The sequence below is a fragment of the Protobothrops mucrosquamatus genome, unplaced genomic scaffold (assembly GCF_001527695.2).
Source record: "Protobothrops mucrosquamatus isolate PMUCROS unplaced genomic scaffold, P.Mucros_1.0 scaffold5307, whole genome shotgun sequence".
Lineage (NCBI taxonomy): Eukaryota > Metazoa > Chordata > Lepidosauria > Squamata > Viperidae > Protobothrops > Protobothrops mucrosquamatus.
This window is the reverse complement of record NW_015391173.1, coordinates 4,790-29,269: the sequence shown is the minus strand read 5'-3', so window position 1 is coordinate 29,269 and position 24,480 is coordinate 4,790. Positions and strand designations below refer to the sequence as shown.

Genomic DNA, 24,480 nt, shown 5'->3' with positions numbered 1-24,480 from the left:
GATCTCCTCCCATTACTCACGAAAGAATCAGTCTTTTCCCAGCAAAGATCTGATGAAACGCGTTGAACCTCTTCCAGGCGATTGAGTAAAAGAGTCCAGGGACGTACCGCTTTCGGAGCGATCACGTCGGGGTCACCACTTGTAGTGATCCGGTTCCCATGAAATACAAGACACAGGGTTGTCTGCAAGAGTGAGAACTTCGAGTAGATTCGTAAGCTCTCTTTTATTGAAATTTTACACATAGACCTCATTGTCTTTCCATCTCAAGGAGGAAATAACAAACCTTCTGGTTAGCGATTTGCTAGACACAGACACAGATAACATTTATTTGTACTTCGTACGTGTTCCAACTGCCAGGGCAGTCTGCACGTACACAATACACAAAGTCAAAATACTAATTAAACATGAAGTAGCTTTGGTTAATCTCCACAAACAATGTGTTGTCTGGGTTCATATATTTAACAACAGTGAATAGTAGTTAATTTCTGTACTTTCATAATCAACATATTAACTAGAGATACTTTTCCTTGGTCCTCTCTTCTTCCAATAGGTTCTCCTTTTACCAACATTAAGCAAATATAGTTTTTAATACTATCAATACGTACAAATTTAAATATAAACATTTTTCTAATATTTAGCAATAACATCAGTATGTAATGTTTTTTCTAATCAGCTTATTTTACAGTTGCATTTGCAAAAAATCATCTTATGTAAATCACTATAGGTCCTGTTTTCAGAACTCTTATTTAAGCTTAGTTTCCCCACATTTAAATATCCAAAATATTTCATACGTTTAAATCAACCCAATATTTTTACATTTCCCATATTATAAGAAAGAAAGAAAAAAGAAAGAAAAAAAACTATACTACTTATAGATCACATTTCTCTTACTGTAAAACCCCTTCATTTCCAAGATTTAACTATTCTTTTAACCATATTTAGACAAATGTTTGGTCATATGATATTCCATCTGGTATGTCAAGTCATCTCTCTTAAATCTAGTTCTCGCCTGTCCTTATTTAAGCTTAGGTTCCCTTCAGTATTCAGGACATTTCTTATCAGTTATAATTTTCTCCAAATTGATTACAATTGAATATCCAAAAAAATTCATTCATTTAAATCATCTCATTATTTTTACATTTCTCATATCATAAAGCAATACTATACTACTTATAAATCACATCTCTCTTACTATAGAACCCATTTGTAGCCAAAATTTAACTATTCTTTTAACCGTATTCAAACAAGTGTTTAGTCATGTAGTACTCCATCTGATAGCTCAAATCATCTCTCTTGAGTCTGGCTCTCGCCTTCTTCTCTTGCCTAGCAGCTTTCCAAGTCAGTGTGTTCAGCTTGCCATATAATTCTTCCTGTATTTTTATAGGTGTTGTTAAGAATGGGAAAGACAAATTGAGTAAGGTGCTTTTGAGGAGGGATTTCACCCATTTATACTCATTAAGATGCTTCCATTTTTCTTCTCTCTCAATTTCTCTTTCCATTTTTTGTCTCCCAGACTCTAGTGGTTCTCCTGACAGCTCTATTGTCCATTTTGTCAAATCTTCTTTCTTGTCTTCAGGTTTGTTTTGATGTTCTGAAAAATGAAATGTCTTAAATATCACAGCTCAGTAAGTATTTATAATCCAAGAAGGTCAGCAGTTTTCATAAACAATTGTATTTCTCATTCTGCAATAGATAACCCAGTGTGTTTTCTTTCTTCTATTCCCAGCTGTTCTCTGTTTGGCTAAGAGTCCTTGAGGATCAAAGGGATAAAAGTACTCTGTTTCTGGGTATCTTGACAGTTTCTGAGGCAAGACGGCTATAATTCTATACTTTGTTCCACCACGAGATGTCAGTGTCTGTTTTCCAGCTTTTAAAACGAAACGATTATTTTCTTGTAATTCCGTCAATATTCTTTTAAGTAGAATATCATAACAATTTCCATAATTTTCAGTTTTATCCAAATTATAGCTTTACATTAGTCCATTTCAATGTATTTCTGTCCCCCATAAAAATTAAATCGCCACTTCCATCTATGGAAGGGTGGGGTTATAGTCACCTTCCTTCTCACTTTCAGAGGATTTTTTGCTTCTTGGGGATCTTTTCCAGGAAATCAGTTTCAAAATAGAGAAGAGAAGATCAATATTCTCACCCAGCTCCAACACGCTGTTCACAGTTGTTCTTGGTGCTTTTGGACTTCGGATGCCAGTAGCTTGGGCTAGTCACCAGAGTGTAGCTAGCCTTTCTCCTGTCGGGTTGGAGGGCTTCCCCCAGATCAAACGGATCGACCGCCGTCATTCCGTGATCATCGGGGTGCCCCTCCTTCACCGGGGTGACATTAGACCCATTTAGGGTCCCCAGGCAGGGCGAAACCAGCTGTGGGGTGTGGAGCTCCACAATCCCTCATCCGCATCGCTACGATGCAAAACCAGAAGTCTCCACCTCCTCTTCTGTTGGGTCTCTTTCTTTTGAATAGTTTGTATTCTTCCATCAGTACATTCCAGTCATGAGTCATCACACCCACATATTAATGATATCTCACTCCAAACTGACAGATCACCTCACCCAGTGGCCTCTTGTAGATGTTAAATAGGAGAGGAAAGAGTACCTAGCCCTGAGGCACCCCACAAAGTAAGGGCCACAGCCTGGATTTCTCCCCACCTATCAACACCAACTGAAACTGACCCTGGAGGAAGGAGGAGAACCAGCACAACACAGTGCCACTCACCCTCAACTCCCAGAGCCAGCCCAGAAGGATACCATGATCAATGGTATTGAATGCCTCTGTGAGGTCAAGAAGAGTCAGGATTGATGCACTACCTCCATCCCACTCCCATAAAATGGTATCCATGAGTGCTGCCAATGCTGTCTCAGTCCCAAACCCTGGCCTGAGCCACAACTGAAAGGGGTCTAGATAATCTACTTCATCCAAGGTTCTCTGCAGATGCCACACAACCACTCTCTATAATCTTTCCTGCCACACGACCACTCTCCACAACCTTCCCTAACAAGGGCAGATTGGAAACTGAGCGAAAACTATCCAGCTTGGTTGGGTCAAACAATGGTCCTTTGTGGAGAGGGTGCATCACTACCTCTTTAAGAGCTGGTGGAACCACTTCCTCAGTTGAAGAGTTAACTACCACCCAGACCCAATTCCGCATCCCTTCCTGTGCAGCTTTAATAAGCCAGGAAGGGCATGGATCTAATACACAATTGGCCGAACTAGCAGCTGAGAGAGCCTTGTCAACTTCCTCAGGTTCCACGGGCTCATACTCTTCCCAGGTCACCTTTCAAGATGTAGCCCCACCACCTTGCAGTGGACAATTCAGAGATGGACACTCTTCACAGACACTAAGACGGCTTGGAGAACAAGGTGTGAAATATGGCAGCCACTATGACCCAGCCACAATTCCAGTGAAAGCCGTAGTGAATGCAATTTGCAGAACCAGGAAAACAACAACAGCCCCTCTCACAAGAGGTCACAGGAGGGGCTCTGCAAGCACTAAATGCAGCTCGCATCCAACCTTGGCAAGGTATGTTGTTAAAGACTGATGTCACTGTATGTCTCCCAGGTGGACAGGAAGAAATTGTTACTGTCTTAGTGGATTCAACAGCTAACTTTATAAACTTTGCAACAGTAAAAGCACTCAAGATTCCCATTGTCCTTTTGAAGTCACCATTGCCAGTTAAAACAATTGATGGTCAGCTTTTGAAAGCAAGTCCAATTACACATTCCACAGTTCCTTTGTGCTGAACCATAGCCAAGCACTCTGAACTGTTAACACTTTTTGTGACTAACCACCTCCCAATTGTTTGGGGGACTGTATGGCTGCAGCTCCACAACCCTACGAGACTTATTATTTGGTTTGATGACCCAGCTTATCTCAAGCATCATGAAATACAGGCCAACCCTCCTCACCAGCCACCACTGAACCCAGGCAGAGATTCCCAGCCTGCCTAGCAAGTATGCAGACTTTGCAGATGTTTTGGGGGATGAGGAAGTTTCTGTTCTACCTCCACATAGCAACTGTGACTGGAAAAAAAATACATACTTGGCTAGAAAAGATGTTGGGAAAACATGTAGATTTTAAACCTGAACTTTTTTTATTAGGTCTTATGCCAGAAAAGATTGATAAACAAAGTATATATTTGATTTTACATGTGATAACAGAATCATATTTGCACAACATTAGAAAAATGAAGAATTACCATCAGAAGAAGAAATAATTAAAAAAATATTAGAATGTGCAGAAATGGACAGACTTACTTTGAGGTTGAAAGAAAAAGAAGAAACAGAATATTTTCAAACTTGGGACTTATTTTATCAATGGTTGGAGAAACGAACTAGGGATTAGGAATTAAATTTGTATTAGTGAATGATAAACTCAGACAACACGTTGAATAAGCACTATTGAATTTTATGGAAAAATTAATAAAAGTTTTACAAAAAAAAAGTATGCAGACTTTGCAGATGTTTTGGGGGATGAGGAAGTTTCTGTTCTACCTCCACATAGCAACTGTGACTGTAACATAGACCTGGTCCTGGGGGCTAAAATACCTGCCAAGAGACAGTACCCAATGTCAGCTAAAGAGTTAGCAATTTTAAAACAGTATTTGGACTCTAACTTACAGAAGAGCTTCATAAGACCGTCCAAATCACCAGCCTCAGCTCCAACCTTTTTCATCCCTAAGAAACAAGTCCCAGACACTCCAATCCCAAGTGGGGTGACCCCCTTACATACAGTTCACGACTATAAGGCCCTCAACTCTGTGATGGTCAGAGACCACTACCCACTGCCCTTAATTTCAGATCACTTGGATAGGCTGTAGACCACACACATTTTTACTAGGTTGGAACTTTGCAATGCCTACAATCTCATTAGAATCAAGGAAGGCTATGAATATTTAACTGCTTTTGACACCAGATACGGCAAGTTCAAATACACCGTGATCCCGTTCGGGTTGTTCAATGCAGGGGTGGTATTTTCCAAATTCATGAACCATTTTTTTTCTGATGTCATTGATAAGTTCGTAGTCCTTTATCTAGTTGATATCTTGATCTACTCTGAGGATGAATCTCAGCATGAGGAACATGTGTGAGAAGTCCTGAGTAGACTGAAAGAAAACCGCCTCTTTGTTAAACTGGAAAAGTGTGCCTTTGATCTGAAACAGTTACATATTTCTTAGGGTATCGTATCTCCACAAATGGAATCCAGATGGAACCCCAGAAAGTCCAGGCCATGGTGGAGTGGCAGACACCCCCCCCCCCCGCACTGTGAAGGACGTTTAGAGTTTCCTGAGCTTCGCCAACTTTTACAGAAAATTTATCCCTGGCTTTGCCCATAAAGTAAAACCGCTTACCCAACTGTCAAATAAAGGAGTTAAATTTGCTTGGACTCACACACAACGGACAGCATTTGAAGAGTTAAAGAAACTCTTTGCACACCAACCCCTCCTCCAACACCCCGACACAGCAAAGAGATTTGTTGTGCAAATAGATGCCTCAGACATGGCAACTGGGGCTGTTCTCCTGCAAGAGGCACCAGGGGAGTGGGGGGAGAAATACCTGTTGCCCTGCAGTTTCGTCTCAAGAGCTTTGATTGCCTCAGAATGGAACTATGACATTTTTTAACAAGGAGCTGTTGGTGGTTAAATCTGTGTTCGAACAATGGGGGCACTTTTTGGAAGGAGCACATTGGCCCATAGAAGTCAACACAGAGATCATGAGAAACTACAAATCTTGCAACAGTCCAAGACACTTTCACCCAGACAAATTAGATGGAGCCAATTCTTCTCATGCCTTGATTTTTACATTCAGCATGTCCTGGGCTCAAAAAAACATGATGCCAGATGCACTTTCTCGCAAGCCAGAGTATGCTCAAGTTCAACATACCCCAGTACAAGCAACCATCTTACAACCTTCCCATTTCCAGCTGGCACCACACCCACCATGCTCTGAGGGGTTGGGGGCCACTCAACCACACCACAACTTAATCACCAGACTCAAGGCACACCAACCTCTAGACCAGCTCTCACCGGCCTGGATGGATGACCTCAAAGAAGCCCCACAAGGTACTGCATCCCGGTTCATGGTGGAGGGAGGAGCCTTGAAGCACAAAGGCAGGATTTATGGATCCCCCACCTTTGAGGGAGGAGGTTTTGCAGCTTTGCCATGACAACCACACAGCAGGACATGGTGGAGTGTTCAAAACCTGGCACAGAACGTTAAAGAGACTTTTAGCAGCCTAAGATGGCAGCAGACATCAAGGACTATGTGGCATCTTGCCACACACGCAGAAGGACCAAGTCCCACCATCAGAAGCCAGTAGGACTCTTGCAACCCTTCCCCACACACCAGTGGTGGGATTCAAATATGTGAACAACCGGTTCTCTGTGTGGATGCCGCTTCCAGAAGTCCATTCTGGGCCTGGGCAACAAAAAATTATCTACCGGTTCTGCTGAACTGGTGCAAACTGGCTGAATCCCACCACTGCCGCACACCCTCGTCCATGGTATACAGTCTCCCTGGACTTTATTACTGACAATCCCCAGTCCATGGCTTCACATCTGTATTAGTTGTGGTAGATCTTTTTACCAAGACGGCTCATTTTATACTAAGGCTAAGGCTCAGAATGAACTAGGGCTTGCAACAAATATCAAAAATAATTTTTAAAAATTTCTTTCAACATGTAAAACACAAGAAAAAAGTCAAGGAAATTATCAGTCCACTAATGGGAGAAGATGGCAAGAAGGTGATGAACAGCAGCCCTGGTGGTACAGTGGTTACAATGCAGTATTTCAGGCAAACTCTGCCCACAGTCTGGAGTTCGATCCTGACAGGGCTCAATCTTTGATCCTTCTGAGGTCGGTAAAATGAGGACCCAGATTGTTGGGGGCAATAAGCTGACATTGTAAACTGCCCAGAGAGTGCCATAAAGTACTATGGGGCCGTATGTACAGTAAGTCTAAGTGCTATAGTGCTATTGGTAAGGTGATGAGCAGCAGTCTTTCATCACTCATTACTACATAAGGATGCCCCCTTCCAACCACCTTGCGATCCCAGCACCTTCCTCACCTACAGTAATTGTGGATGGGGAACCAAAATATGAAGTGGAACAAATGCTGGACTCTGGGTGCAGAGGTAAAGGAATTCAGTATTTGATCCATTAACAATTCCCTAAAAAACCATGACCTACCAAGCTCCTGGCTCCCTGGCCCACACCACCTCAGGAATCCATCACTGAAGAAGTTAACCAGTCTCTGTGGGTTGATCCTGGGGGAGGTGGGGTGGTTGTTTATGATAGGACTTCCACTTCTGGCCTTCAAATCCTGGGCATGGGAGGGGAGGGACTTTCTAATGCTGTTCCTGTCTTCCAGCAACTGCCACCTGTCTCACTGCAGGAGGGGGAGAGCAGCTTCAAGGAGCCGGGGAGGGGGGAGTAGGCAAAGAAGAGGCTGAGCTGGAAGGTGGTGTTAAATGTGACATCAGTTAAGAGTCATTGTGTTGTCACAAAAGACCTAAGTCCAGCCCCCCGTGAATTCCATTGACCCTTATTTAGTGCCAATTTAGCTTTGACTCTTAGTTGACCAGTTTCTTGTGTATAGGTAGCAATAAACTCTTCAGTACTTTAAACTCAGCGAGTGTTCCTGGTTCATTGTGCCTGACAGCTTGAGAACAGAGATGCAATCTACCTGCTGCTGTGACACAGCCACGGGTGCGAAGAATTCAAAGGTATGTGTTGCTTCAACCTAAGAACTCTCAGTTGATAGAGGGAAACATTTGAGATTTGAAAAACATGGTTCAGCATATAGGGCCATGGTGGTGAACCTATGGCACGCGTGCCACAGGCGGCACGCAGAGCCCTCTCTGTGGGCACGCGCACCGTTGCCCCAGTCCTAGGCCTTCAGCTGGGTTTTATAAAACGTTTTTGCTTTAGGCCTCTGCCGCCGTGTGCAAAAAAAAAGATTCAATCAATCAATCAATTTCAACTTCTCGCGGGAAAAAAAAGATCTCCCAAAGTTGGAATTGATTGATTGAACTTTATTTTTAGTCCCACACAGCGGCGGAGGAAGTGACGCGTCGGAGATGGAAAGAAGGTGCCACGTGGGAGTGGGGGGAGCAGTGGGAGCAGGGTGCTCCATGTGAGGGGTGGGGCAGGGCCTGTGCATGGGGTAGAGAAGCAACACGTCGGCGCTAGCATGGTGGTAGACCAGTTGCTTCCCTCCCCCTGCCAGACACCTGCCGAAGCCACGCAGGGTAAGGTTGCTGTCCCCACCCCCACCCAGATGCCCTCGCCTCCCCCAAGCATTTTTTTACTAACCTGCCTTTCAGCTGCATTCTGTTTCTCCGTTCGCTTCTCAGCCTTCGCCACGTGTTTGTGGGACTATCGGTAAAAAAAAAAAGTTCCATCAGACTTTCTAACTTCTCGCAAGTGGTGCAGGAAGGGTTAGCGGCGAGCGTGGGGGGCCGGGAGGAGCTGCGCAAAGCAGGCAGAGGGGAGCCCAGGCAGATTGCGGGCGCCACTCCTTACCTCTTCCGTGCTGCTGCTGCCACCGCTGCTGCTTTGGCCAAAGTGACCTAGCCGTCGCCGCCGCAGTCCCACCCGGCTCTGCCGCTGCCATGCTGCTGCCCCGCTCCGGCCCTGGGCAGTGCCTCTGCCCTGCGCGGCTGCCCCGCTCGAGCCCTCTCTGAGCCCGTGATCGGCCTCCACGCTGCCACCACTACCGCTGCAGTCCTGCCCGGCTCTACTGCTGCCATGCCACTGCCCCGCTCCGGCCCCAGGCAGCGCCTCTGCCCTGCGCGGCTGCCCCGCTTGCGCCCGCTCTGAGCCCGCGATCGGCCTCTGCGCCACTGCCACCGCAGCTGCAGGATGATGCAGAAGTCACGAAACGGGGACATATATCTGGGCAGCTCGGGCGAGAAGAAGGTGGGCTTCGTGGGGCTGGATCCCGGCGCCTCCGAGTCCTCCTGCGATGGGGCCCTGCTGATCGCCGGCTCCAAGGGTGGCAGCGGCAAACATGGCTCAATCCTCAGCAAGCCCCACTCGGCTGTCAGCACAAGCCGCCCAAGAGGAACGCCTTCTACCACAAGCTGCAAAATTTCCTCTACAACATGCTGGAAAGGCCCCGCAGCTGAGCGTTCATCTACCACGCTTATGTGTGAGTAAAGGCAGCCCTGGCTGGCGGACGGGCGAGCGGGTGAGCGGGGAGGCTGCGGCGTGCCCGGCCCCAGCCCAGCCCAGCCGTTTTCCGCCTCCTGCCCAATGCCGCAGCCATGAGGCCACGGAACAAGCCAGGCGGCGGTAAGAAACAGGTATACCAGTTCCTTACCTCTGCTCGGCTTGTTCCGTGGCCTCATGACTGCGTCATTGGGTGCGACGCGCGAGGCGGCAAATGGTCTCTAAAAGGTTCACCATCACTGATATAGGGTATGATCAAAGCCCTTTTAACCTTTCATGGTTCACCTCCTGTGAGCAATGGAGTTGCCAGTCCCAATTGATGAAACATGTTAGTGAGAATAATTCTGTTTGAAATTTTAAAGCAATCACTTTCATTGCAAAACTTGTGTGGGTGTTTCAAATGTTTTCTCCATATACATGTCATTGCACAGCTTTGTGTTTTACTGGTGGGTCCAGCGGAAATGTTTTCTGTGTGCACAGAGAACTGTACAGACAACTGGAGAAAATTCCAAAGTATGTGGCTGTTTGGTTCCAGTTTTTTTAAAAAAATTGTACATCCAGCTTGTCTATCTAAGGATGACTATGGGAACCATAAACGGGTGTCTTTACTCATTCAGGCAGTTTCTTATGGTGCTCCAGGCAGACTGGTGCTTTGTGTAAGATTATAAGGAAATTAATATTGATAGTAAAAAGCAGGTTATAAATTAAATTGTCCAGATGTCCTAGCAGGAAAGTACATAGGAGGAGCAGATATTTCCCTCAAATGTGAACAGTTCCCTCACTTTCCTCAAAGGCTGTTAACTTCAGAAATGCCAAGATGGTTTAGCAATGCTTGACACTGCAGCTTCTGAGATTACATAAAGTTAATTAAGCAATGTTATATAGTTCAAGTACTTTTTAAATCCTGTAACCCATGGGTGTTAAACTCGTCACGTCACATGACGTGTTGCGACATATCGTGACTCTTTTTGCATTGCCGGCAATGGGGTGGGCGCGGCTTCGGTATGATGAAACCGGCCCGTGGGCCGGCAGTTTGACACCCCTGCTGTAACCCATTTATTTCTCATTTAAAAACTTTCCACTCTGTTGCTTGATAAAATGAAAAATTATTTGATAAAATGGTTAGTTTTTATATTAACAGGATAAATAGCTACAAAATTGTCCTTTAATTATCTTTAACATATGAATAAGTCTTTCAAATAACATAATTGTCCACACTCAGGCTCTTTCCAAAATGAACGTATGACACTGGCTTTCATTTTTTTCCCTAGCTATCAACAAAAGAACATGGTCATCTCTCTTTTTCACAGAGAACATGTGTTACAATCAGAAAGAAAGTAAAAATAATGTTTCAGAAAAGATAACGTGTTGTCCCAAAAGCTCTGATATCACTTGCAGAATTAAAACTAAATCTGTTGGATCACTGGGCATATAGACTGAATAGTCATGTAAGTGTGATGACTCCCCTGGACGCTTCCCCAGACACCTCTCCAGATGCTAGTTCGGAGGAGGATGAGCCGGTCCTGCGCATGTCAGGAGGGGAGGCAGCCAAGGGCTACAAGCCAGGAGTGGAGAGCCTGAGCACAGGGGAACGACCAGACCAGCAGCTGGCTGAGCTAGAGACAGGAGAGGCACAGCTGCAGCTGGAAAACCCAGAGGCTTCGGGTGGAGAGGGCACATAGCTGCAGCTGGTCAGTGAGATGAAGAAGAACTGCCTCCTGCTCCTGATCTGAGAGCACATACAGCCAACCATGGCCAATGGGGATGGACTAGTTCTGTCAATAAGTCTTGCAACACCTAGTAGTACAAGGGCTCAAGACACTAAATGTGGAGGAAGAGGGTGGGGATGTATCTGACCATGTTGATGTGATTATGAGCTGCCAGAATCAGTCATGAGATCTTAAGGCTAACTGGCATAAGCATATTCTGGAAACAGGACCATTGAGTAGTTCTTCCTCTAGCCTGCTTATGTGATTGTTGGCTGGTACTAGTATTTCCAAATTCTCCTGTGACACAGGCAGAAGAGCATCTATGGAATCTGCAAAGGGATTGCCACAGATTGTCCAGAAGCTGCTGAATAATTCATATCCTGTCACAGTTTCCTGAAAAACCACAACAAAAACAAGCAAACAAAACAAACCTATTTTTCTCTTGTTTTGCAGCAAAGGGGGCAAGGAAAGGAACATGTAATTGGCTAAACAGTCTAATAAAATCTGCATCGCAGAAGAATAAATTACAAAAATTTTGGATGAATAGAAATTGTATGCCTTTTCATAATTTTTTCACTTTGAATAATCCAATACCTTTATTTCTGTGGAAAGGATCAATTTCCCCACATCTTTTAGAAGTTTTATGTGATGGAATGTAGTGAGGAGGTGACTTCCCCAGGAAGGAAGGGGTGCATTCCAGAGGAGTAAGAGGCAACTCAGTCCATATGTTAGCTCCTCCCTAATAGTTCACAGAGTATATTGTAGATACAGATAGTAGAGTCTTCAATCTGACAAGATTTTGTCTATAGGTGTGAAACAATAAAGAACTCAGCTTGGAAGAACTGTCATGTGTCATTCTTGGTTTTGGGCCTGACATTTTGTGATATAAGCTACACTGTATATATCTTAAGCAACTATCTATTACATCTAGTAATGATCAATCTCTTCTGCAGTTGATCTCACTATTTCAAATACACTTTTCCCTCTCTGAATAGTGCAAGAGTACAGCTTACTGTACTGTACAGGAAGGGAGAAAGTGTAAACCTTGAGGCATCCCACAAATGAGAGGCCATGAGCATGATCTCTCCCCACTGACTGTAACTGACCACTGAGGAAGGACATCAACCCCTGCAGCAGAGTGCCCCCCACTGTAAAACCCACAGCTGGTCCAGAAGGATACCATGGTTGACAATACCAAACATTGCCTGGAATGGGCCAATTGAACAGGCCATACGTCATGGTTGACTTGCTACACAGCCCCGCTCGCAACCAGACAACAGTAACAGGAGGGAGGAGGGAAGGCATTGGCATGTAAGGGAGGCCTGGGAGGGAAATTTGGAATGCAAGTGTGCCAACTGGAAGCCTGAGACGGACCCAACACCCCAAGGTCACCAGCTGGGAACGTCCAAGGCAGACAGACTGTTCTGTTCTTTGCGTTGATAAGGCATTGAAACGAGGCAGGAGTAGCAACAGATGCTTCTTTATTTTGGCTTTAACAGAACAACACAAAATGGCTCCGCTCCCTTTTATACCTTCTGCAGGGAACAGCGTCAGCCAATAAATGCAACATATTTTCCTGCTCTGCGCATGCTCAATAGGCTGGAGACAGCCCGTCTGGCCTGGGCAGGCCACATGGTCTGCCCGGGTCTCACTGCAGCTTCCTGCACCTGCTCTGTCAATTACAGGCCCAGGACATAACACCCCTCCCCTCTTGGTTCAAAAAAAAAAAATAGATACTATTTTAGTCTACTACAATGTCACTTCTCCATAGCAATACTTACTACTTTACAATATTACAATACTGCTAGTCTCTCGTGTTAATTAATCAATAATACACAATTATTGATCGCTGACACTCACCACATTATAAGACACATCTTACTATTCAATGAAATCTCAAACACAACAACATTATAATACAATTTTGAGTGTGTTCTTATTTCTAGGAAATACTAGGCCTGTCCGCTTACTGACAGGAACCTCACATAGTCCTGTAGGAACCTTGGAGGGCCTCTGGCCCGCTCCGATCGTCTCGGAGCTGCTGCAAGCGCCCGGTCTGCAAGCTCGCCTGCCAGGCTCGGCAGACTGGGACTTTGAGACCCGTTTGATGCGGGTGAACCCATATCTTGCTGGCTTGCCTGTTCCGGTAGGCCCAACCCTTTGTCCATTTGACTTCGGCTGGCCCTTTCCGGTAAGCCCAAACCAGAGTTCCTTGGTGGGGTGGAATTCCCCGGATCGGCGAGAGAACCTGGTTGGGAACACTGTCCGGAAGGCGCAAGGCCTGAGGTAGATGTGGAATGAGAAGCCGATTGAGTGCAATGTCCCATGGACCCAGTGCCAGAGTCAGGAGCCGCCTCGTTGGCAAAACCCCTCTTTGGAGAATGCAAAACCCCGCTTTTGCAGAGAGACTGAGATCCACGATTGTGATCGTGGTCCTCCTCCCCCCCCCCGACAGCAGAGTCAGGAGTGGAAGGGTGACTAGGTAACCTCCATCGCAGCTGGTCAATGTGCCGACGCAGCACGCAACCATCTTCCAAGGCCACTTCGTATGACAGTGGCCCAGTGACTTTGCAGACCACTGCTGTCACCCAAAGATGTCCAGGCCCATAGTTCCTTGCCCAAACTGGATCACCAACTTGCAATCTCCTTGGTGCCCGCGGCTGTGACACCTGTGAAACCACCCGGTCTGGGTGTAATCTGTCTAATTTGGTAATAAGACGGCGACCCCAGTGGAGTTCAGCTGGGCTCTTGCCTGTAGCTGTGCAAGGTGTGGTGTGGTGGCAAAGGAGAAAATCAGCTAACCTGTGATGCCAGCTCCCATGAGTGAGCCTCTTCAAGGCTTCTTTGGTGGTACGCACCATGCGCTCAGCTTGGCTGTTGGAAGCCGGGTGAAAGGGTGCCAAAGTAGCATGACGAATCATGTTGGCTTTCAGGAAGGACTGGAACTCTGAAGAGGTGAATTGAGGTCCATTGTCTGAGACAAGAACATCTGGGAGCCCATGAGAGGCGAAGATCCCCCTCAACACCTGGATGGTCCTGGCAGTCGTCGTGGAGGACACTGGAATGACCTCTAGCCATTTGGAGTGACTGTCCACAACAATCAGGAAGAATTGCCCCTGAAGGGGCCAGCGTAGTCGATATGAACCCTCGACCAAGGAGCATGTGTGGCCTCCCATCTATGCACGGGAGCCTGTGGCATTTCAGGCCTGGACTGTTGGCAAATGTGGCACCCCTGGACCTGGGTCTCAATCTCTTTATCAACCCCAGGCCACCAGAGATAGCTGAGCACAAGCGCCTTCATCCGGACTATACCCGGATGTCCCTCATGCAGAGACTGCAAGACTCTAGTCATCAATGAGGTTGGGATCACTACCCTGCTACCCCACAGGATGCAACCCTTAAAGGTGGACAGCTCATGCTTCCTTTTCCAGAAACTCTGGAAATTGGTGCCAGGACACGTGTCAGGCCATCCTGACAACACCCAGTTCAACACGCGTGTTAGCGTGTTATCAGTGGCTGTTTCTGCAGCCACATCCCCTGCATTGAGGGGAGACTCAGGCAAATCCTGGATAGCCAGGATGTGGTTGGCCGGAGCAGGATCTGATTCTAAGAGCTGTAGAGGCAACCTACTAAGGCCATCTGCATGGCCCATTTCTTTACCTGGTTTGTGAACCAGGGAATAGTCATAAGCAGAAAGGAAGATTGACCACCTCAACATTCTAGGAGAAATTATGTGTGGGGTTTGTTCGTTCGTTGTGAACAACCCCAGAAGTGGCTTGTGGTCTGTAAAGACCGTGAAACAGCAACCATACAAAAAGTCATGAAACTTTTTTATGCCAGCCACAATTGCCAAGGCTTCTCTGTCTATCTGTGCATAATTACGCTCAGCAGAAGACAGAGTCCTTGAATAGTAGGCTACAGGAACTTGTGTCCCATCAGCCTTGAGGTGGCTTAAGACAGCCCCAGTTCCATAAGGGGATGCATTGCAAGCTATACAAACTGGCAGCTGCTCATTGAAATGAGCTAGAACAGCATTTGAAGACAACAATGCTTTGACCTCAGCAAAACTCCTTTCGTGGACGTCCGTCCACTTCCAGGGAGCCTGTTTATCCAAGAGCCGGTGTAACGGCTCTGCCACTGCAGCCTTGTGTGGAAGGAAGGAATGGTAAAAGTTTAGAAGTCCAAGGAAGGCTTGAAGCTCGCTCTTCGACTTGGGACTTGGGGCCTGCTGAATCGCTTTGAACTTGGACTCAGCAGGATGGATGCCTTCGGCATCTATGCGAAACCCCAGGAATTCAGTTGAAGTTACTCCAATTTTGCATTTTTCCTGTTTGAGCTTCAGCCCCGCTTCGCGGAAACGCAGCAAAACGGACCGGAGCCTTTCAGACAGGTTTTCGATTGATTCCCCTGTGATGAGGACATTGTCAAAATATGGGCAAACTCCCAGAATGTTATGGAGCGTTCGCTCCATCACGCTTTGGAAAATGCCAGGGGCTACATTAACTCCGAACTGCAGTCTTCTGACTTTGAAAGCTCCCCGGTGCGTTACGATCATTTGGGCCTCTGCCGTTGCATCATCAACCGGTAGCTGTTGATAGGCCTGGGCCAAATCTAATTTGGCGAAAACCTGGCCTCGTTTAAGTGAGGCCAAAATGTGGCTCACCACAGGCACCGGATAAGAGTGCTGCTGTAACGCTTTGTTTAGTGTGCATTTATAGTCAGCACAAATGCGGACTTCCCCGTTGGCCTTGAGTGGCGTGACTATGTGTGTTTCCCATGGACTGCTATCCACAGGTTCCAAAATGCCTTGCTGTAGCAGTTTATCCAGCTCAGCATTAATCTTTTGCTTAAGCGCAAAAGTCACCCAACGAGGCTTAATCCTAATCGGTGCAATGGAGGGGTCTAACCGTAAGGCAATTGGAGGCTCTTTGTACGACCCTAGTTCTGGGCTGAACACATCAGCAAACTCCTTGCAAACTTCCACAAGACTTGCCGTTTGCAAACTGTGTAGCCCAGTCACCTGAATTCCAAGCGCCTCGAACCAATCAAGTCCAATTAGACTCGTGCGGTCACCCTCAACCACGACAATGTCCAAAAACCCTTCAAAGTCCCTACGCTGCACTCTGAGTGTGGCCTTCCCTTTCACACTGACTCAGGAATTCTGAAAGTCCGTTAAAATAAGATTCGACGGCCTGAGTTTAACTCTCTGGCCGCTTCTACAGCAGATCTGCTTAAGGGTGTTCTGGGAAATGATTGACAGAGCTCCATCGTTAAGGGGACCCCCTGCAATTTGACATCAATACGCAACTTCTTCTTCAATGGCCAGTGGGCCCGTTCTCAATACGCTTCTTCTGGACGTGCAAAAACCCACCCTATTCTGGCTGGGGACCCTGATACCTTTCCGAGGCAATTCTTCTGATGGACGGTCTTTCTTGCGACCCAAACAGATGGCAGCTATGTGGCCTTGCTGACCACATGCCCGGCAAGTAGCAGAGCGAAAACGGCAGTCGGTACGTTTGTGGCGGCCTCCACATCCGAAACACCGAGGGAATGGAACTGCCTTGTCAGACCCTTTGTCAGCTTGCTCTTGGGGCCTTCTTTCCGATGGCTGCTGCAGACGATCGACCTCATTTTCGGATTCTAGTTCGGATACCTCTCTAGCAACCTCTTGATGGACTGAGCCCAAACACAAAGAGTTCTTGGAAAGCCGCAAGGCCTTAACAGCTCCTCCCTCTGCTTCTTTGGCCATGATCTCCCTTAGCGTGTCTTGGAAGGAAATGGCTTCTTTTGCAAAAATCTTTTGCTGCAGTTCTCGGCTCCTCAGACCACAAACTAGCCGATTTCGTAGCCGTTCTTCCAAGTCTTTAAACTCGCAGGGCCTTGCAGCTTGACGCAGAGCAGCAATAAAGTCCGCAGCAGACTCTCCTGGACGTTGGTCCCGCTGTTCAAATGCATGACACCATGCTATCACTGATAGCTTCGGTTCAAAATGTTCCTTTAACATTTTCTTCAGCTCTGCATAAGCGATAGATTCCAAAGGTGCTGGAGCAACCAAGTTTTCAGCAATGTCAAAATTCTCTTGCCCACAAATGCACAGTAACGTTGCGGCTTTTAGCCTGTCCTCCCGAACGTGGTTGACTCTAAAGTAGTTCTCAACCCTGGCAACGTAGGAGCTCCAACGTTCAGGATGCGTTACGTCAAATTCAGACAGACGTCCAATCTTTGCCATGATTGATTCTTGGCGGCCTCTTCCAACGCCTCGTGCTGCTCAGGCTTGCGAAGGGGTTCCAGGACGAATGTTGACGAGCTCTCCTCCAGCGTCTTCGTACTGGCAGGCAGAGTTGCACAAGTTGGAACGCCGAACTTCCAAGCACTTCGGGCCTTCCGTGGTGAGTCAGCCTATTATTCTTTTTTCTCTTGCAGCACGATCCCACCTTCGTCACCAATGTTCTGTTCTTTGTGCTGATAAGACATTGAAACGATGCAGGAGTAACGACAGATGCTTCTTTATTTTGGCTTTAACAGAACAACACAAAATGACTCCGCTCCCTTTTATACCTTCTGCAGGGAACAGCGTCAGACAATAAATGCAACATATTTTCCCGCTCTGCGCATGCTCAATAGGCTGGAGACAGCCTGTCTGGCCCGGGCAGGCCACATGGTCTGCCCGGGTCTCACTGCAGCTTCCTGCACCTGCTCTGTCAATTACAGGCCCAGGACATAACACAGACCATTCCTAAAACAAAGCAAGTGCAAATGATTGGTAGACAATGGAAAGTCCAGGGGGGGAAAGGGAGTTTTCCTATGCTGTTTACGCATGAAATCGTCTTACCCAGTGGGAAGGTTGACATTAAGTTCTCATAGAAATAGCCTACCTGGATCCCACCAGGAGGTCAATCCCAAGATGTCAGCTATGAGCAAAGACTTGAAAGAGAATAAGAAGCCAGGAGAGGCCCCAGCTCGGGTAGAGCTGGCACCCCCTCAGACCAGAGCATGAGCGCAACCAGCCGGTGCGTGCCCAAAACCAAAGACTGAGAAGTCTGAGCAACCGGCCACAGCCACAAAGGAGTGAGCGAGGGATGTCCCATACCAAGGACCAAAGACCCACTGGACAACAAATGTACCAAGGGCCAAAGACCCCCTTCTCCCTTCTGGGGTCAATGTGGTCCGAGGCGGCAAGTGGAAAGCGAAGCGGCTAGCCAAATGGGACAACCCTGCTGAGTGGAAGCTCCCAATTGCTGGCCGCAGCCCATCCATGGAACAGTTGAGGGAGAAGTTTGGAGGGATGGAAATTTGTGCTATGGCAATGCCGGGAGCCATGACCGCTGTCAGCAGGCTGGGAGTCATGAAGCCCCCAGTGGTTCCGGCTACTACTTCTGTTCCTATTCTTCAGCTGGTAGCACCGGCAGCCACAGCTGGTGGCTGGGGACCCAACACAGGCGGCAGCAACAGCAGGCTTCCTCCATTGCAGCTGGTGGTGCCAGTGGCCCCAACCACAGTTAGATCCCCAGCACAAGCAGCCGCGGCCGGAATCCCAACACTGGCACCGGTGGCGGCAGTCGGCATTCCACCCCAGGGGTTTGTCCTGGTACGGGAAGAGCACCAGCCACCCCCCAGTGCACCCAAACTGCCTAGTCCATTTCCAGCCAACCGCTGAACTGGTCACTCAAGTGCCAAGCTGCATTTGAGAAACTAAAGTGTCTTTTCGCTGCTGAACTGGTCCTAAACACCCTGACCTGAATGAGCCCTTTGTGATACAAGCAGATGCCAGTGATGTGGCCATGGGGGTGGTGCTGCTCCCATCATCTCTCAGTCTCCGAAAGCTTGCAGGATGTGTAGGTGCACAGCTGCAACTCTCCTTTTGCGTTCTTCTGGAGCAGGATTTGCCTGAGTCTCCCCTCAATGCAGGGGATGTGGCTGCAGAAACAGCCACTGATAACACGCTAACACGTGTGTTGAACTGGGTGTTGTCAGGATGGCCTGACACGTGCCTCGCGCGTCGCACCCAATGCCGCGGCCATGAGGCCACAGAACAAGCCGGGCAGAGGTAAGGAACTGGTATACCTGTTTCTTACCGCCGCCTGGCTTGTTCCGTGGCCTCATGGCTGCGGCATTGGGCAGGAGGCGGAAAACGGCTGGGCTGGGCTGGGGCCGGGCACGCCGCAGCCTCCCCGCTCACCCGCTCGCCCGTCCGCCAGCCAGGGCTGCCTTTACTCACACATAAGCGTGGTAGATGAACGCCCAGCTGCGGGGCCTTTCCAGCATGTTGTAGAGGAAATTTTGCAGCTTGTGGTAGAAGGCGTTCCTCTTGGGCGGCTTGTGCTGACAGCCGAGTGGGGCTTGCTGAGGATTGAGCCATGTTTGCCGCTGCCACCCTTGGAGCCGGCGATCAGCAGGGCCCCATCGCAGGAGGACTCGGAGGCGCCGGGATCCAGCCCCACGAAGCCCACCTTCTTCTCGCCCGAGCTGCCCAGATATATGTCCCCGTTTCGTGACTTCTGCATCATCCTGCAGCTGCGGTGGCAGTGGCGCAGAGGCCGATCGCGGGCTCAGAGCGGGCGCAAGCGGGGCAGCCGCGCAGGGCAGAGGCGCTGCCTGGGGCCGGAGCGGGGCAGTGGCATGGCAGCAGTAGAGCCGGGCAGGACTGCAGCGGTAGTGGTGGCAGCGTGGAGGCCGATCACGGGCTCAGAGAGGGCTCGAGCGGGGCAGCCGCGCAGGGCAGAGGCACTGCCCAGGGCCGGAGCGGGGCAGCAGCATGGCAGCGGCAGAGCCGGGTGGGACTGCGGCGGCGACGGCTAGGTCACTTTGGCCAAAGCAGCAGCGGTGGCAGCAGCAGCACGGAAGAGGTAAGGAGTGGCGCCCGCAATCTGCCTGGGCTCCCCTCTGCCTGCTTTGCGCAGCTCCTCCCGGCCCCCCACGCTCGCCGCTAACCCTTCCTGCACCACTTGCGAGAAGTTAGAAAGTCTGATGGAACTTTTTTTTTTTACCGATAGTCCCACAAACACGTGGCGAAGGCTGAGAAGCGAACGGAGAAACAGAATGCAGCTGAAAGGCAGGTTAGTAAAAAAATGCTTGGGGGAGGCGAGGGCATCTGGGTGGGGGTGGGGACAGCAACCTTACCCTGCGTGGCTTCGGCAGGTGTCTGGCAGGGGGAGGGAAGCAACTGGTCTACCACCATGCTAGCGCCGACGTGTTGCTTCTCTACCCCATGCACAGGCCCTGCCCCACCCCTCACATGGAGCACCCTGCTCCCACTGCTCCCCCCACTCCCACGTGGCACCTTCTTTCCATCTCCGACGCGTCACTTCCTCCGCCGCTGTGTGGGACTAAAAATAAAGTTCAATCAATCAATTCCAACTTTGGGAGATCTTTTTTTTCCCGCGAGAAGTTGAAATTGATTGATTGATTGAATCTTTTTTTTTGCACACGGCGGCAGAGGCCTAAAGCAAAAACGTTTTATAAAACCCAGCTGAAGGCCTAGGACTGGGGCAACGGTGCGCGTGCCCACAGAGAGGGCTCTGCGTGCCGCCTGTGGCACGCGTGCCATAGGTTCACCACCATGGCCCTATATGCTGAACCATGTTTTTCAAATCTCAAATGTTTCCCTCTATCAACTGAGAGTTCTTAGGTTGAAGCAACACATACCTTTGAATTCTTCGCACCCGTGGCTGTGTCACAGCAGCAGGTAGATTGCATCTCTGTTCTCAAGCTGTCAGGCACAATGAACCAGGAACACTCGCTGAGTTTAAAGTACTGAAGAGTTTATTGCTACCTATACACAAGAAACTGGTCAACTAAGAGTCAAAGCTAAATTGGCACTAAATAAGGGTCAATGGAATTCACGGGGGGCTGGACTTAGGTCTTTTGTGACAACACAATGACTCTTAACTGATGTCACATTTAACACCACCTTCCAGCTCAGCCTCTTCTTTGCCTACTCCCCCCTCCCCGGCTCCTTGAAGCTGCTCTCCCCCTCCTGCAGTGAGACAGGTGGCAGTTGCTGGAAGACAGGAACAGCATTAGAAAGTCCCTCCCCTCCCATGCCCAGGATTTGAAGGCCAGAAGTGGAAGTCCTATCATAAACAACCACCCCACCTCCCCCAGGATCAACCCACAGAGACTGGTTAACTTCTTCAGTGATGGATTCCTGAGGTGGTGTGGGCCAGGGAGCCAGGAGCTTGGTAGGTCATGGTTTTTTAGGGAATTGTTAATGGATCAAATACTGAATTCCTTTACCTCTGCACCCAGAGTCCAGCATTTGTTCCACTTCATATTTTGGTTCCCCATCCACAATTACTGTAGGTGAGGAAGGTGCTGGGATCGCAAGGTGGTTGGAAGGGGGCATCCTTATGTAGTAATGAGTGATGAAAGACTGCTGCTCATCACCTTACCAATAGCACTATAGCACTTAGACTTACTGTACATACGGCCCCATAGTACTTTATGGCACTCTCTGGGCAGTTTACAATGTCAGCTTATTGCCCCCAACAATCTGGGTCCTCATTTTACCGACCTCAGAAGGATCAAAGATTGAGCCCTGTCAGGATCGAACTCCAGACTGTGGGCAGAGTTTGCCTGAAATACTGCATTGTAACCACTGTACCACCAGGGCTGCTGTTCATCACCTTCTTGCCATCTTCTCCCATTAGTGGACTGATAATTTCCTTGACTTTTTTCTTGTGTTTTACATGTTGAAAGAAATTTTTAAAAATTATTTTTGATATTTGTTGCAAGCCCTAGTTCATTCTGAGCCTTAGCCTTAGTATAAAATGAGCCGTCTTGGTAAAAAGATCTACCACAACTAATACAGATGTGAAGCCATGGACTGGGGATTGTCAGTAATAAAGTCCAGGGAGACTGTATACCATGGACGAGGGTGTGCGGCAGTGGTGGGATTCAGCCAGTTTGCACCAGTTCAGCAGAACCGGTAGATAATTTTTTGTTGCCCAGGCCCAGAATGGACTTCTGGAAGCGGCATCCACACAGAGAACCGGTTGTTCACATATTTGAATCCCACCACTGGTGTGTGGGGAAGGGTTGCAAGAGTCCTACTGGCTTCTGATGGTGGGACTTGGTCCTTCTGCGTGTGTGGCAAGATGCCACATAGTCCTTGATGTCTGCTGCCATCTTAGGCTGCTAAAAGTCTCTTTAACGTTCTGTGCCAGGTTTTGAACACTCCACCATGTCCTGCTGTGTGGTTGTCATGGCAAAGCTGCAAAACCTCCTCCCTCAAAGGTGGGGGATCCATAAATCCTGCCTTTGTGCTTCAAGGCTCCTCCCTCCACCATGAACCGGGATGCAGTACCTTGTGGGGCTTCTTTGAGGTCATCCATCCAGGCCGGTGAGAGCTGGTCTAGAGGTTGGTGTGCCTTGAGTCTGGTGATTAAGTTGTGGTGTGGTTGAGTGGCCCCCAACCCCTCAGAGCATGGTGGGTGTGGTGCCAGCTGGAAATGGGAAGGTTGTAAGATGGTTGCTTGTACTGGGGTATGTTGAACTTGAGCATACTCTGGCTTGCGAGAAAGTGCATCTGGCATCATGTTTTTTTGAGCCCAGGACATGCTGAATGTAAAAATCAAGGCATGAGAAGAATTGGCTCCATCTAATTTGTCTGGGTGAAAGTGTCTTGGACTGTTGCAAGATTTGTAGTTTCTCATGATCTCTGTGTTGACTTCTATGGGCCAATGTGCTCCTTCCAAAAAGTGCCCCCATTGTTCGAACACAGATTTAACCACCAACAGCTCCTTGTTAAAAAATGTCATAGTTCCATTCTGAGGCAATCAAAGCTCTTGAGACGAAACTGCAGGGCAACAGGTATTTCTCCCCCCACTCCCCTGGTGCCTCTTGCAGGAGAACAGCCCCAGTTGCCATGTCTGAGGCATCTATTTGCACAACAAATCTCTTTGCTGTGTCGGGGTGTTGGAGGAGGGGTTGGTGTGCAAAGAGTTTCTTTAACTCTTCAAATGCTGTCCGTTGTGTGTGAGTCCAAGCAAATTTAACTCCTTTATTTGACAGTTGGGTAAGCGGTTTTACTTTATGGGCAAAGCCAGGGATAAATTTTCTGTAAAAGTTGGCGAAGCTCAGGAAACTCTAAACGTCCTTCACAGTGCGGGGGGGGGGGGTGTCTGCCACTCCACCATGGCCTGGACTTTCTGGGGTTCCATCTGGATTCCATTTGTGGAGATACGATACCCTAAGAAATATGTAACTGTTTCAGATCAAAGGCACACTTTTCCAGTTTAACAAAGAGGCGGTTTTCTTTCAGTCTACTCAGGACTTCTCACACATGTTCCTCATGCTGAGATTCATCCTCAGAGTAGATCAAGATATCAACTAGATAAAGGACTACGAACTTATCAATGACATCAGAAAAAAAATGGTTCATGAATTTGGAAAATACCACCCCTGCATTGAACAACCCGAACGGGATCACGGTGTATTTGAACTTGCCGTATCTGGTGTCAAAAGCAGTTAAATATTCATAGCCTTCCTTGATTCTAATGAGATTGTAGGCATTGCAAAGTTCCAACCTAGTAAAAATGTGTGTGGTCTACAGCCTATCCAAGTGATCTGAAATTAAGGGCAGTGGGTAGTGGTCTCTGACCATCACAGAGTTGAGGGCCTTATAGTCGTGAACTGTATGTAAGGGGGTCACCCCACTTGGGATTGGAGTGTCTGGGACTTGTTTCTTAGGGATGAAAAAGGTTGGAGCTGAGGCTGGTGATTTGGACGGTCTTATGAAGCTCTTCTGTAAGTTAGAGTCCAAATACTGTTTTAAAATTGCTAACTCTTTAGCTGACATTGGGTACTGTCTCTTGGCAGGTATTTTAGCCCCCAGGACCAGGTCTATGTTACAGTCACAGTTGCTATGTGGAGGTAGAACAGAAACTTCCTCATCCCCCAAAACATCTGCAAAGTCTGCATACTTTTTTTTTGTAAAACTTTTATTAATTTTTCCATAAAATTCAATAGTGCTTATTCAACGTGTTGTCTGAGTTTATCATTCACTAATACAAATTTAATTCCTAATCCCTAGTTCGTTTCTCCAACCATTGATAAAATAAGTCCCAAGTTTGAAAATATTCTGTTTCTTCTTTTTCTTTCAACCTCAAAGTAAGTCTGTCCATTTCTGCACATTCTAATATTTTTTTAATTATTTCTTCTTCTGATGGTAATTCTTCATTTTTCTAATGTTGTGCAAATATGATTCTGTTATCACATGTAAAATCAAATATATACTTTGTTTATCAATCTTTTCTGGCATAAGACCTAATAAAAAAAGTTCAGGTTTAAAATCTACATGTTTTCCCAACATCTTTTCTAGCCAAGTATGTATTTTTTTTCCAGTCACAGTTGCTATGTGGAGGTAGAACAGAAACTTCCTCATCCCCCAAAACATCTGCAAAGTCTGCATACTTGCTAGGCAGGCTGGGAATCTCTGCCTGGGTTCAGTGGTGGCTGGTGAGGAGGGTTGGCCTGTATTTCATGATGCTTGAGATAAGCTGGGTCATCAAACCAAATAATAAGTCTCGTAGGGTTGTGGAGCTGCAGCCATACAGTCCCCCAAACAATTGGGAGGTGGTTAGTCACAAAAAGTG

General features: G+C 47.7%; 1 pseudogene; it reads right to left on the bottom strand.

The window, feature by feature from the left end:
• Positions 1-10,973: 10,973 nt before the first annotated feature.
• LOC114923627 lies at positions 10,974-17,114 on the bottom strand (annotated as a pseudogene).
• Positions 17,115-24,480: the final 7,366 nt, after the last annotated feature.